We start from the raw sequence: 16570 nt of genomic DNA on the forward strand, positions 1-16570 counted from the left end.
CAAAGCGGGTAAAGCCACCATCTGTGACACCAGCATCCCATTTGGGTGCTGGTTTGCTTCCAGGCTGTTCCACTTCTTATGCAGCTTCCTGCTGGAGGCCTAGGAAAGGCAGTGGAAGATGTGCCAATCATTTGAGACACTGCCACTCATGTAAGAGATCTAGAAGGTCCCAGCTTTGTCTTGGTCCAGCTCTGGCCATTGTAGCCATCTGGGGAGTGAACCAGCAGATGGAAGATCGATTGATCTATCTATCTGTCTGTCTATCTTTTTCCTTCTTTCTCTCTGTAGCATGACTTTCAAATAAATTTCAGGATGTGAACAATAAGAAAATTTCTTACTTTTATGCAAAAATATTGAAAAATTGGTACATATGACCAGAGAAATGGTGACAAAAATCATTGACTACAATGGTTAAATTGACTATTACCAATACTCATATAAACAAGAAGGGTAATACCATTCATTATTTGTAGTTTCTTACTGGAAGATATCCACATCAGAGATAAAATGTCTTCCAATTGTGTTCTTGTGTGTTTTTCCAGAATAATTGCCAAATCCTAATGGTAAAGATCTCATATTAGTTATCTTGTCTCTCTCAGGATGCAACAAATCCCTTCTTACACATTGGAACAATATATTTTGTTGTACATAATTGAAGCAAAGCATTTGATGTTCCTCAATAGCTAGCTAGAAATCCTCTCCACACACATAGTTCAATTTCATAAATGCTATCATACTTTGACTAAGGCCATATAGAAATAGAATTAAATTCAATAAAAGAATAAGTTTTCACAATGGAATCATGATTAATGAACTTACTGATTATCCTTCCTTATGGAGAGCATTTGATATCACTTAGTCCCTCTTTTTTTTTTAAAGATTTTTAAAGTCAGAGTCACACAGAGAGAGGAGAGGGGGAGAGAGAGAGAGAGAGAGAGAGAGAGAGGTCGGTCTTCCATCCACTGGCTCACTCCCCAACTGGCTGAAACAGCCAGAGCTGTGTAGCTCTGAAGCCAGGAGCCAGGAGCTTCCTCGGGGTCCCCCACATAGGCGCAGGGGCCTAAAGATGTGGGCCATCTTCTACTGCTTTCCCAGGCCATAGCAAAGAGCTGGATCAGAGGTGCAGCAGCCAGGACTCAAACTGGCGCCCCTATGAGATGCCAGCACTGCAGGCGGCAACCTCTCCCACTATGCCACAGCACTGGCCCCATTTAGTCCCTCTTAACCAAACATCTTCTTGCAAACTAACAGAAATAATTTCTTTCAGATAATTTAAATGATGTTTTAAATTTTAAAAAATTCAATATCATAATTTTATTGTCAATAACCTAAAAGCTGCAATAATTCAAGTGAATGCTATTGATTTTAATGGAAATTAACACCCATAACTAATGTCCAAACTTAATAGAGTATTCTTCATTTGGACTTATATCATCTGCATCTTATTATTCAGCATTTAATCTTATTCATTTAATTTTATATTTCATGTTGATTATGAATTTCTTAATGTGGAGCAGTTTCTTTCCTCCTGTAGTGCATCATTGAACTAAGAGTTTTGACATTTTTCTCAGAAAAGTCATATCATTCACAAAGTATCATCACAAAATCTAATTTACAACTGTCCTACATTTGAATACAACTCTTTTCTACACACTCTGCTTGGTTATACCACTTGTTAAATACATTTGCATGTCATATGTGAAATTGTTGTTGATGAAATATATTTCCATAAGGAACTCAATTGTTAAAGTGTTATCTTCATCAACTTGAAATTTGAAAAGCAAATATCAACAACCTCTTCCATTTCAGCTTTTTTGGAAGCATATTTTTCTTGAAAAACAACTATGAGATTGCAAGAGTCATACTTTTCTAAGGTGGGAACCGAAAATGCATTCTTAAAATGGCATATTTTACATATAAGACCATTGATTATATCTGGTATACAAATAAAACTCTAGCAATGTATTTGTGGAAGAATTCCAAGCAACAAAATGGAGGAATCTGTAACACATCATGCTGAGTGAAATAAGCCAGTCCCAAAGGGACAAAAAATACCATATGTTCTCCCTGATCGGTGACAACTGACTGAACACCAAAAAGGAAACTGTTGAAGTGAAATGGACACTATGGGAAACGGTGACTTGATCAGCATAGCCCTGACTGTTAATGAACAACTTAATACATTATCCCTCTTAGTAGTTTTTTTGTCTGTTCTACTTAATGTTACTGGTTTAATTCTGTAATTAATACACAGTTATTCTTAAGTGTTGAAAATTAACTGAAATGTGATCCCTGTTAAACATAAGAGTGGGAATAAGAGAGGGAAGAGATGTTTAATTTGGGACATGCTCAAGCTGACTTGCCCCAAATGGTAGAGTTAGAAACATACCAGGGGATTCCAATTCAATCCCATCAAGGTGGCATGTACCAATGCCATCTCACTATTCCAAGTGATCAATTTCAGTTCACAATTGATCATAATGAAAGGACTAAGAGTCAAAGGGAGCACATAAACAAGTCTAGTACCTGCTAACACTAACCGATAGAATAAATAAGGGGAAGAGTGATCCAACATGGGAAGTGAGATACTCAGCAGACTCATAGAATGGCAGATGTCCTAAATAGCACTCTGGCCTCAGAATCAGCCCTAAAGGCATTCAGATCTGGCTGAAAAGCCCATGAGAGTATTTCAGGCATGGAAAGCCAAGACACGCTGGCAAAAGATCTCTGTGAGTGAGATCCCAGTGGAAAGAACAGGTCTTCAAAGAAGGAGGTACCTTTCTCTGAAGGGAGGAGAGAACCTCCACTTTGACTATGACCTTGTCTAAACAAGATAAGAGTTGGAGAACTCAGAGGGCTTCCATAGCCTTGGAAACTCATGACTGGAGCATAGGGAGATTACTGATGCCATAGACAGGAGTGTCAATTGGTAAAGTCAACAACAGGAGTCACTGTGCACTTACTCCTCATGTAGGATCTCTATCCTTAATGTGCTGTACATTGAGATTTAATGCTATAACGAGTACTCAAACAATATATTTCACTTTGTGTTTCTATGGGGGTGCAAACTGTTGAAATCCTTACTTAATGCATACTAAAGTGATCCTCTGTAAAAAAAAAAAAAAAAAAGAAAGAAAGAAAAGAAAAGAAATTATCAATTCCCAACTTGACTCTCACTGAGATTAAACATGACAATAGGTCTGCTCTGATTTCATCATCATTTAAAAAAATCATCTATTATTTTTCACTTTATGTTTCTGTGTGGGAGCAAACTGTTGAAATCCTTACTTAATGTATACTAAGCTGATCTTCTGTATATTAAGATAATTGAAAATGAATCTTGATGTGAATGGAAGGGGAGAGGGAGTGGGAAAGGGGAGGGTTGTGGGTGGGAGGGACGGTATGGGGGGGAAGCCATTGTAATCCATAAGCCGTACTTTGGAAATTTATATTCATTAAATAAAAGTTAAAAAAAATGTAAAAAAATTAAAAAAAGAATTGCAAGCAATATATACATATTATGCTAAAATATCATGGCACTGTTTTTAAATTTGTATTTATTTTCATTTTAATTGAAAGGTAGATGAAGGGAGATATATCAAGAAGAGAGAAAAGAATGTCTGCTTAGGAGCAGAAGACTTAATATTTAATATTAAATCTGTTACTAGTGAGCTAAAATTGTGAGGCAGTATTTATCTGTAAAATTTGGAGTATTACAATTGTCCCTGTTACTTAGGCTTATGCTAAGCTGCAATTCAAAACATAAGATTGAGGTCCCAGCCTTGTGGATAGCAGGTCAAGCCACCTTCTGAAAAGCGAGCATCCCATATGGGTGCTATTCAAGAACCAGCTGCTCTACTCCCAATCCAACTCCCTGCTAATGTGCCTGGAAAAGCAACTGAGGATATCCCAATTGCTTGGGCCCTTGCAACCCACTTGGGAAACCTGGATGAAGCTCCTGGATCCTGGCTTTGGCCTGGCCCAGCCCTGGCCATTGTGGTCATCTGGGGAGTAAACCAGTGGATGAATGATCTCTCTCTCTCTCTCTCTCTCTCTCTCTCTCTCTTTCTCTCTGTCTCTTGAATAAATATTTAAAAAACAAACTGAGGGGGATGGGGAGAGCACCCCTCTGCTGGGAGCACCCCTCTGCTGGTCTACTCGCCAATTGCCTGCAATGACCAGGGCTGGGTCATGTCTTGAACTTGGAGCCAGGAACTCAACCCACAAACCCCAGTGGTGGCAGTAACTCAAGTACTTGAGCTAGCCATCACTGCTGCCCCTCAGGATTCACACTTAGCAGGAGCTGGGTATCCAACCCAAAAACTTTGGCATGGGGTGCCTGTATCTTTACCAGTGTCTTAATTGCTAGGTCATATACTTATCACAATAATACATTTCACGTTCACAAGATATTTTTAAAATTTGGAAGTGCACAATATACGTAAAACATCATTGGTGTATCTTGAGTATATCTGGAAGAGAGTAGGTTGAGGTCTGAAGCCCAAAAAAGGAACTCCATGCATATTAATGGTACATAAAAGTCTTTTGGTAGCTGCAGAGGAGTTCATTTGATTGGGAAACAAAAGAATTGGGAGCAATATGTTCTTAGGGTATAATCTCCATGTTTTCTTTCCCTCTTTTATGCATATGTTTGTGTCCTATATCATAGGTAACTGTGGGGAGCAACTGGGAGCAACTCGGACTAGACTAAGTTACTGGAATTAAGACTTATTCTATGCATCTGCTCTCCCACAATATGGCGCTGGGAGAGGAGAAAACAGCTTCTACGCAGCTGCCTCTTGCCAACTTGAGTGATGACCTCCAGGAGCTGATCCTGCTCCTGATTGGAGGAGAGCAGCGTACTCGGCGTGTGGGCAGCCGAGTTGGGATTGGCGGAAGAGGACTATAAAGGAGGAGAGAGACAACATGCACCAGGAACATCTAAGGGGAACATCTGAGGGAACACTTGTGCAGCCCCCGAGAGACCCGGCCGGCGGTGTGCTGCTCCCCCGCGGAAGTGGGGAAAGTGGCCAGGGGGAACCGCCCTTCCACGGAGGTGGAAGGGTCGGTAGCCAACCCGGGATGAACCAGCAGCAAACCCGGGGAGGGCCGAGAAGACAAAAGAACAGCGCAGGGTCCTGTGTTGTTCCTCCACGAAGACGGGGAGCGACAGGTAACTCCATGTCTACTCAGATGCCTGAAATCAGAAATCTTTTTATGTTTCATAGTGTTTCTCTTTATCTCACCACTAATATCAAATCACCAGTTACTACCAATTTTATCTCTGGAAAGTTGCTTTGCATTACTTAATGCAAAATGTATTATAAAAGATTATTTCACGTTCATATTTTATATCATTTGACAAAGAGTTACCTCATTTCATCATGTATTCATGTATAACATGATATTTTACTTTATTAAAGGTTATTTATTTATTTATTCATTTGATACACAGAGTGAGAGGGAGACTGAAAAGAGAGAGAGAAGATATAAACACAGATCTTCCATCCTGTTTCACTCCCCCTAGTGGCCACAACAGCCAAGTGTGGACCACGCTAAAGCTAGGAGCCAGAAACCCCTCCTTGTTTCTCACATGGTTGCAGGGGCCCAAGTACACAGGCCATCTTCTGCTGCCCTCCCAGGTGCATTAGCAGGAATCAGGATTGGAAGTGGAGTATCCAGGATCTCGAATTGGTACAGGATACTAGCATCACAAACTGTGGCTTTATTCAGCTGTTCCACAACAGCAGTGTTGATATCTTCAGAGTTCAGTGATTTACGAGTTTCCTCTCCCTCATCCTACCTCATAAAATTAGCCTTGTAAAACAATTCATTTAACAACATAATGTTGTTACTTATATTTTTTTTTTTTTTTTTTTTTTTTTTTTTTTTTTTGACAGGCAGAGTGGACAGTGAGAGAGAGACAGAGAGAGAAAGGTCTTCCTTTGCCGTTGGTTCACCCTCCAATGGCCGCCGCTGCAGCCGGCGCACCGCGCTGATCCTGGCAGGAGCCAGGAGCCAGGTGCTTTTTCCTGGTCTCCCATGGGGTGCAGGGCCCAAGCACCTGGGCCATCCTCCACTGCACTCCCTGGCCATAGCAGAGAGCTGGCCTGGAAGAGGGGCAACCGGGACAGAATCCGGCGCCCCAACCGGGACTAGAACCCGGTGTGCCGGCGCCGCAAGGTGGAGGATTAGCCTATTGAGCCACGGCGCCGGCTTGTTGTTACTTATATTTTTAAAAAGGGTGGCATGATTTAAATTTGGAATAGAAAGAGCACTACTTTTAATGAAGAATATTCATGCACTATCAAAGGAATGGAATAAATGAGTTAATGTATTTTGCATACTTAATTTATGTAATCTTTTGAGGTCTGACAGTTATTAAACAAGCAATTAAGACATATTATGCAATTACATTTAAATTGCATTCATATATGTTCTTTAAAAGGTAGGTGTATCATGGTTTTCATGATAGATATTAGGAGGCAAATTTCAGGGAAACAGTGACTGTATGAATTTAAAATATGACTTAATTTTTAAAACAGCTTTTTTCACATAGAAACTAAATATATTTATAATTATTGTTGTAAAATCCTGTTATTATTTTCTAACTCCAATTGATTAATTAACCTAAATTTAGAGTAAAAAATCTTCTAGATTTTGATTTTTTAATCATGTAATGACATTACATAGAAGTGTAGTTGATGTCTGAGGATGCATCTACTAAAGCTAAGAGAACAGAGTGCACTAGGTTATTTTTGGCTCAATTTAATGATAAAAGCTTTTAAGTACAGCTTATGTTCTTGATTTTTGATATCACTTCAGAGAACTACAACAATAATTTCAGTGACTTAAAGGCCGGCGCCATGGCTCACTAGGCTAATCCTCTGCCTGTGGTGCTAGCACCCCGGGTTCAAGTCCCAGTTGGGGTGCTGGTTCTGTCCCGGTTCCTCCACTTCCAGTCTAGCTCTCTGCTGTGGCCCGGGAAGGCTGTGGAGGATGGCCCAAGTCCTTGGGCCCTGCACCCGCATGGCAGACCAGGAGGAAGCACCTGGCTCCTGGCTTTGGATGGGCGCAGCGTGCTGGCCATAGCTGCCATTTGGGGGGTGAACCAACGGAAGGAAGACCTTTTTCTCTCTCTCTCTCACTGTCTAACTCTGCCTATTAAAAATTTTTTTTGACTTAAAAATCAGGGACCACTTAAATTCATTTTTGATTTCGTTTTTTTTTTCTAATTTGCAGTGTTGTATTCAATATCAAACAATTGTAATGGCAAGTTTTAATCATGTAGTTCATTGCACCTGCCAAACAAAAGGAGACTAGCTATATTGATGCCAGCACCATTTCTTAACCCTCCTCTCTGTTAAATTCCACCAAAACACATACTATTTTAGTGTATTCTTCATATGTCTCACCTCATTTTCTTTCTTGAAAGTGTCTTGTCTGATTCATCTTTTTCGTGTTTCATTTGGATCTCATGACTTCTCAGTTTTACTTTGGTGCTAACTTCAAAACTTCATCTCTTCAATCCACTCTTCCTCTACCACTTTCTTATTAGAGTTTCAGTATGTTTATGTCAGTCCTTTGTTCAAATCAATGTGAAGTTTTCTTCCAGATTAAGAGGAATAAGAAGTAAAGTGTGTAGTATGGCCCTAATGCTCCTCCATCCGTGCTGCCTGTGCCACACACACAGAGAATGAACTCCATTTGCCACAATATCTTTACCTCCTGCCTTATATGACCTTTATCTAGTCTACTCTAGAATCATTAGAGTACTGGTGGCTAATTCTGATAAATACTTAAATTCCACCATACTTGTGATTTATCTACCAGATTCCTAATACTGAAATGCCTCTTTCTCTCTCCTCTCACCCCCTGCCCCTTTCAGTCTGTTCTTATTTGTGTAGAGTTAGTAGACAATTGTCTCCACAGATCTTTATCTCTCCACTAGGAATTGGTGTTCAGCTACCTTGTAATTCTTTCTGGAGCAGAACTTAGATGGTTCCATATGAATTAGAGTCAGCTTCATTCAGCATTATTCTATTTTTTAAGATTTATTTATTTATTTGAAGGCAGGGAGAGAGAGAGAGAGAGAGAGAGAGGTCTTCCATCTGCTGGATCACTCCCCAGATGGCCGCAAGGGCTGGAGCTGCACAGCCAGGAGCCAGGAGTTTCTTCTGGGAGAAGAGGCTTCTCAGACTCCTCTTCCCTGCGCCCCATGCACCCCCAGGCTCTGCATCCAGCTCCTGGACTCCTTGCCTTCCCCCAGCTCCCAGTCCAGATGCAGCCAGCAGGAAAGTCAGGCTTTACAGCTACCAGCCAGCCCGGCCCTCGGCTCCCCTTCATCCAACACAGCCAGAACCCACGCTTCTACCACAAGTGACCACCAGAGAGTCTCTTCAACCCCACCACGGGTAAGGGTCCCCCTTATGTATCCCAGGCCAATAAACTCTACCTGCCATGGCCAAAAAAAAAAAAAAATCCAGCAAAGAGCTGGATTGGAAGTGGAGCAGCTGGGACTAGAACCACAACCCATATAGGATGCAGGCACTGCAGGCAGCGGCTTTACCCACTACACCACCGTGCTGGCCCCAGCATTATTCTCTAAAGGACAATATGGATGTTATATTTATATGTCTCTTTTCTTTCCTGGTACTCAGAATAAAGGCATTTGTAGAACATATCAATAATCACTTGTTGAAGGAAGAAATGGAAGGAGAAGAAACCAATTTCCTCTTGCTCTGTAGTTTCTTCCTGTTACACTTAATGCGTGTGTACTGATTCTGATAAATCATTAAACTTTCTCACTACATTACATCATATTTCAATAGAGTAATTGTAAGAAACCACATAGTTTGTCCCCAGTCCCACTCCGCTCTTTTAGTATTGGCAGTGAAGTTTTGCTGTGGACTTGATGTGAGTTGAATGGTAATGAGCTGTTAATCACTTTCTGTAACTTTGTTCCACCTAACCTAACCTTTCAGAAATGCCTCCACTTGTTCTGCACAAGATTCAACCCAAAGCTCTTGAGTTTCATCTGAAGAACGAATGAAAACACTCTTCTTATTTTCTCATAGATTTTTCCCTATTTGATGTTGACCTAAACATTCCTCTACTTAGAATTTCTTTATTATTAAATGGAAACTGCAAATCTCACTCTCACATGTGACTTTTAGAGGGATCTTGGATTAATTTCTTAAATATGTGATGTTGCTGCATGACAAGACTTAAAAAAGGAGCATGTGTCTGATTCCTGTATTTACTACAGTATATAGCAGAGTAAGTAAAAACAATGAAGCAATTTAATAAATGCTAATTACTCTCCAAAATTTAACTAACCACTGCAGTTTTGTGCAACAGATCTAAGTTTATTGCTTGATTTGCTAGTGATTCTGACTTCATTTGCTTTCTGGGGCCATCATTATACTCAGAACCAATTAATTTTTAGAGTTGCTTTATTAAGAACCTTGTATTATAAAATGCAATGGTTATTTTTTCTTTACCTATATTAAGAATATCTCATTTATTGAAAATAGTGGTGACCCTGTTTAATAAGAAATTCAGAGATATTATACTAATTGAGAAATTGCTGATTTGAACACCTTATCATCCTCACATTCACTGGAAATGTTTTCTTCCTCCTAGTATTGCCATGTTAAATATATGTACTAGTAGAATACATATTTACATATTTTATATATATTTACATTTAATTTTAAAATTAGTCTTTCCACATGATATCATAAAGCAGATTTTGTTATCAGAAATGCTTTGTTGATGAACTAAGGATCTAAAAAGTACCCATATCCAAGAGAGGCCCTGGGGCTTGGGTGAGCTGAAGCAGTAACTGCACACGATGCATTTGGGAAGTTAGGCTGCTGCAGCTCAGGCCAGGGCTGCGACAGGAAAGAAGATGCCACAGACCCCTGGGCTCTCCATGTTTTAGACATTGAGGATGGCTCTTCAGTTATGCTGGGTCTATGATGGGAAGTGTCACAGTTCAGTATTTCTGTTATGGATGCATTTTTACACCTGCAACCTGGACAGTTTTGCTTTTTGTTTATTTCAACGAAGTGACACAGCCAATTATGAATGTGTCCATCAAACGGTCTGCATCCTATGAAGCCTTTCCAAGGAAACTCTACCGCTGCTTCACTCAAAGAACAAGTTGAGTATTAGACCCACAGTTCCAAGCAAACAAAATTGATGATTTGATTGATAATCACACTGAGGATCTAGAAAAAGACCACTGGAAATTCTCTTATGAATTGAGACTGATTGTTAATGAAGGCGGTCAGGGGTGATGTGGCTGCAGCCATTGCTGATCTTCATCCACAAAGACTGGCACACCATGGTTTGCCGGATGACTGACATTATCAGTACTGACACATTTGCCTACAGCTCACCCCCTGTTGTTCATGGGCGGTAAAACTGGGAGGTTGCACTTCAAATGGGACCTTGTTCCCGTTTCTGAGCAAGGAGGAACAGAAGGAGCAACCGCACCAATAAAGTCACCTGCAATGGCTGGAGGATATTTGCCATGAGTGTACAACATTTCAATGAACTTGAAATGGGGATGAAACAATTTGGAAGCAGAATTTTGCTTCTAGATGTATGAAGGTAAACTCTTCATCATACCTTGTTCTAGAGTAGGACAACTTTCCTGGACAGGGTAAACATATGGATCTCCTGAAGGCCAAGACACCATGACACACAGCTGTTTGAGGTTGACACATGGTTGGCTGGATGAATACAAGGAGCAGTACTTTTTTTAAAGACCCAATTTGAAGTCCAAAAGCATTGGAAATATCAGTGACAGTGTTGAGTTGAGGAATGAGTTGGCTTGTCATTCATTTAATTATCTCAGAAGTCGCTGCCTATTCCAATGACTTGCAGCTTTCCACTAGTAAATTGATGGTGTCAGGTCATGATCCATTTTGAGTAGGTTTTGTGTGTGTGTGTATGTGTGTGTGTGTAAGGTTGATTCTTCTTTCATATTTCTGAATGAACAGATCCAATTTTCCCAGCACCATTTGTTGAAGAGACTGTCCTTTCTCATGGGATTCACTTTAGTTCTTTTGTTAAAGATTGGTTGATTGTGGATGCCTGGATTAATTTCTGGAGTTTCTATTCAGTTCCATGGGTCTACATATCTATTTTTATTCCAGTACCAGTTATTTTTGATTATAACTGCCCAATAGTGTGTCTTGAAGTCTGGTATTGTTGGTGCCTCTGGTTTTGTTTTTATTGTTTCAGATTGCTTTAGCTGTTGGGGTCTCCTGTGCTTCCAATTGAATTTTAGCATTGTATTTTTCTAGGTCTGAGAAGAATGCCACTAGTATTTTGATTGTGGTCACATTGAATATGAAAATTACTTTGTGTCATATGGAAATTTAGATGATATTAACTCTTCAAATACAGAAACACGGAAGATTTTTCCTTTTTTGTGTCTTCTATTTCTTTCTTTATGTTTCATAATTTTCATTGTAGAGATCTTTCACTTCCTTGTTAAATTTATTCCAGGATATTTGAATTTTTGTAGCTATTGTGAATAGGACTGATCTTACAAGTTCTTTATATCTATTTCATCTGTTTAATATGTTCTAAATGGATAGTTTAAAAAAAACTGATTGAATCACACTACTTTTCAGAAGGGATCATTTATAATAGAGTATTTTATAGGCAGTTAACTATGATAAGTTATTTCAATGCATTATGATATTATGTTCACTTAAAATAAAGGGTATTTTGATTATTTAAATAGGAAAACAAAATAAGCACATCATTGATGGCAAAGAAAGATTAAAGGAAGAGGTAGCAGTAACAGAGTGAATTTATTAAGGACAATAGAACTCTACACCCCAGTGTGGAGTCTATGGTGAGCCCAATCTACTGTGTGGTCTCTGACAATGATTTTCAACACATGTGAGCAACTATTATTCTTCCAAAATGTGAATAACAGTTAATGCAGTTAAATGATATATATGAAAGCTGCTAGGACAATGACTGGCATTTTATAACACTAATTATATTTAATGAATTTTCTCTACACATCATTTACTCTTCTGAGAATTTTATGCATATTTTCTCAATGATTTCCAAACTTCATATTCACGTTTTGTCACACTGAGTACATTATCTTTTGCTTGCTTTTCTTTATAATGAACACATTGCTTTTTCTTGTCTAGTAAAATTATAGCTTTCTTAATTATATATATAAAGAAACATAAATATAGTTCAAAAAATTCATAGAAAAATAGAATTAAAAATCATTTTTCTGTGAAACTGTGAAATTCATGTAGTTCTTTTCATACAACTGATTTTGTAAAGCTTTAAAAAGTGTATATTTTGTTTTATTTATTTATTTGAAAAGTAAAAAGGAAGAAAGAAAGACATAGAGACAGGTAAAGCTTTTCCATCGTCTAGTTCACTTCCTAAATACACACAACAGTTGAAGCTGGGCCAGATTAAAACCAAGAGCCTAGAGCTCAATCCAGATTTAAAGTGTAGGTGGCAAGGACCAGGTACATGTTCTATCACTTGATCGTTCCCAGTCTACACAGTAGCAGGAAGCTAACATTGAAAATAGAGCCAGGTCTTGAATCCAGACACTCCATAAGGGATGTGAACATCCCAGGCAGCATCTTAACTGCTGTACTAAACACCTGTATGAACTTTTTGGAGACTTCTCATGTGGGTGTGGGTCAGTCTATGTGTGTGTGTATGTGTGTGTGTGTGTATGCACGCACATGCAATAGTGATAATACACATATATCTATTAAAATATTTTAATAATTTTTCCAGTGCCAGTTAAGATAATCATACCTCATGTACCACTAGTATTACATTTTGACTCTTCTGAGAAATATTGTCCTAAGTGTTCTAATTCTTGTCACTGCCTCAGGGATTGGGAGACAGATATTATCATCTTGGTGTTTTTTGTAAATAGAAAAACCACCTAAAATGGAAGTAGCTTTTCCCAAGTAACATTGGGATTCAATAAGTGGAATAGACTTATTTCAACCTCAGACTTGCCCTACACTTAACATCTCTGACATGATATATTTCTCATGAATAAAATGATGAACGTTTAGGTAGAATTCATGCCTCCTTTTCATATTAATTTCAAATTATTGTAATAACTATGTGTACTTAATTCATATATTGTATAATTTAATAATAAGCATTGACCTATCTAAGCTGTGACAAATAAAGACAAACAAGTAAGAGCAATTTAATCTCTTTGGATTGCCAATCAGTGTGCTTTCTTTCTTTTTTTTAAAGATTTATTTATTTATTTCCAAGTCAGAGTTACACAGAGAGGGGAGAGGGAGAGGGAGAGGGAGAGGGAGAGGGAGAGGGAGAGGGAGAGGGAGAGGGAGAGGGAGAGGGAGAGGGAGAGGGAGAGAGAGAGAGAGAGAGAGAGAGAGAGAGAGGTCTTACATCTGTTGGTTCACTCTTCAAAGGCCACAACGGCAGGAATTGCTCCAACCCGAAGCCAGGAGCCAGGAGCTTCTTCCAGGTCTCCCACGTGGATACAGCAGCCCAAGGACTTGGACCATCTTCTGCTGCTTTCCCAGGCCAAAGCAGAGAGCTTGATTGAAAGTGGAACAGCCAGACTAAGCCAGGGTGTTAACCCACTGCGCCACAGCGCCGGCCCCAAGTGTGCTTTCTTTCCACCAATGACTAACCTATCAAGAAAGGGTAGACCAACATTCAGGGATTCTCTTTAGACCCACAAACACCAGCATTTTTCCTGCAATCAAATTAAGTAAATTATTCTAAGGAGGATTTGGTAAATCGTCAAGTGAGACAACTAACCTGAGTATATTGGAAGAAGGTTCTAAGCTCACCTTTAACTGCTAGCTTGTTCCTGGTGTCATAAAAGAGCTCAATCACAGCTACAGGTCACCATCTCTGTCATTTTCAGCTCTATCTGCTTATAGAATGCTTTGTTCTTCAGCATTTCCCTCTGGATCATGTAGTGTACCTAAGTAGCGTCTTGTTAACCTAACTGTTATGACAAGTTTGGCTGTACTCCAAAGTCTTGACTGTAATATTCCTATAGTATCCATTTACGTCAAGACAAACTTTTCAGAAGCACTGATTCTTTTTGGGTCACAGACTATGTAAATATCTCACTCGAATTATGTGAGAACCTGTCGTATCCAATCCCTCGAGATTTCTTTCTCCATGGCATGGAGGTAATATGGAGGAATGCTTGATTCCTTTGTTTAAATTTACCTCCAATGCCTGTTTTTGCTGATGGTGTCTCTTACATAAACTTGCTCATGCAGCTCATCATTTCTTCTATTCTAATATTTTTGTTTCTTGCTTCAGGGCCCTAATGACTAATTCTTTTATAGAAAGACCTTACCACAAAAATACTCCATTTCTTGAATCTCTGCAGTAACATGACAATAAAGCAATGAACTTATTTTATAATGTGAATATATAAAAAAATGCCAAGACTCCAGCTACTAAACATACTTATTCAGATCTCTACCAACCCCAGTACACATATTTATGCAGTAAGTACAGGTTTTTGCACCTGGAAATCTCATGGTCATTTTTGGATGCTGTAACATCTCACAGTAAAGTACAAAAAGAAAATAAAAATTAAAAAAATCATTGCAAAGTAAACTCATGTATATATTACCAAAGACACAGAATTTCAAGAAGTTAACAAAGTAAGATACAGAGCAAAATTTTATCCTAAAACCACTAAAAATATGCATCTGGCAAAATTCACGGATTTAAAATTAACAGCCCATTGACAAGGAAGATAATTAAGAACTTGTGAAAGAGAATGATTTAAATATCAAGTGATGATGACAGGCTTTTGAAAAAACTGGTAAAGTCCTCAATTATTTGTATTAATAATAACTCTTTAAAATATTTATTAATATATAATTATCTGAAAGAGTTACAGAGAGAGTGGGAGAGAAAGTGAGAGAGAGGGATTCCATCTGCTTGTTCACTCCCCAAACGGCCACAGCAGCCAGGGCTGGGCAAGCCAGGAGCCTGGAGCTGCATCCAGGTCTCCCACATGAGGTGCTTTAGCAGGGAGCTGGATCATAACTGGATAGGAAACAGCACCCGTCTGAGATCCCGGTGTTTCAGGTAGCAGCTTAATCCCCTGTGCCACAACACCAGTGCTTCAAATAATATTTCTTTAGATGCCAAACATGAAGTGTACACTCTCATGTGTTTCTCTTGTATTGCAATGAAATGACAATTTCACATATAAACTATTAACAACTGATTCATTTTTTGTTCAAAATTCTGCCTGGGAAAATATTACCTGTTAGAATTATAGATAGAATCAAAGTAATATGATTTGTATATTCAAGTGTTATTTATACTCTGTAGAAAATATGACTATCAGTACAAAGATTGTGTTACTTGGAAAGAATTAGTGCAAGAGTATTAAGGTTACTAAGGAAGATGCTGTATGGAAATTTATACATGTAATGCCTGAGTCATAGTGAATGAACCAAAAATTTAGTTCATTCTCCCTTGAAGATGGCAGAACACTTGAGAGCTGCCTACATACCCCAGTGTTTTTTTTTTTTTTAAGATTTGTTTATTTATTTATTTGAAAGGCAGATATACAGAGAGAGAAGGAAAGAGAGAGAGAGAGAGAGAGAGAGAGATCTTCCATCTGCTGGTTCACTCTCCAGATGGCCTAACAGCCGGGGCTGGGCCAGGCCAAAACCAGGAGCCAGGAGCTTCTTTTGGGTTCCTCTGTGGGTATAGGGACACTTGGGCCATCTTCTGCTGCTTTCCAAGCACATTAACAGGGAGCTGGGTTGGAATTGGAGCAGCCAGGACTTGATCTGGCCCCCATGTGGGATGCCAGCACTGCAAGCTCAAACTTCACCTTCTACTCCATAGCGCTGGCCCCCATGTCCCACTGGGAAATAGATTCCGTTGCTCAACTTTAAGTTCTTGACTGTTCATAGAAGATAAGACTCATTGTTTTTAATTTCGTTCCACTTCTCCATCCCCATCTCTCAATTTTCAGAGTAAAACATAAAGTATAATCCTTAATATCTTAATGATAACTCATTATTACTTTTCTACTTTGACTTCCAATTTCCTTTCCAGATATAATTTCTTTCTTCCTATTATAACTCATGTATACAACTTATATATATATATATATATTTCTGTATTTTATTTATTTTTGTATGACATAGTATCATTTAAGGAGAAATGCAACATCAATTTTATAATGTATTTAAGCAATCACTTTGACAAGTAAATTTGGATTGGAAATTAAATCATTTACTCAAAAAATATGACATGTTTTTCCGGAAATTGATGTTCATACTTCAAAGAATAAAATCTTAACAGAATAAATAGAAGCGTGAAACCTATACAAATATTTGGTTCTGCTAAAAGAAAAGGAAAAAGAAAAAAAGTCTTAGTGTCCCTTTATGCACAGTTGTTTGTAGCCAGATTTCACAAATGAGCAATGTCAAAAGAGTGCTGAGTTTGTTAAAAACAGAAAATGTTCCTTAAAGTAAAAATAACATACAATGAATCTGCTTGATAAACATGATTG

The 16570-nt window shown here is 38.7% G+C and overlaps 1 pseudogene; it reads left to right on the forward strand.

The window, feature by feature from the left end:
* Window positions 1–10303: 10303 nt before the first annotated feature.
* LOC103350710 (polypeptide N-acetylgalactosaminyltransferase 11 pseudogene) lies at window positions 10304–10889 on the forward strand (annotated as a pseudogene).
* The last annotated feature ends 5681 nt before the right edge of the window (window positions 10890–16570 follow it).

Source organism: Oryctolagus cuniculus, chromosome 8 (genome assembly GCF_051225735.1).
Source record: "Oryctolagus cuniculus isolate XC-2025 breed Fujian yellow rabbit chromosome 8, ASM5122573v1, whole genome shotgun sequence".
NCBI classification, from domain to species: Eukaryota; Metazoa; Chordata; class Mammalia; order Lagomorpha; family Leporidae; genus Oryctolagus; species Oryctolagus cuniculus.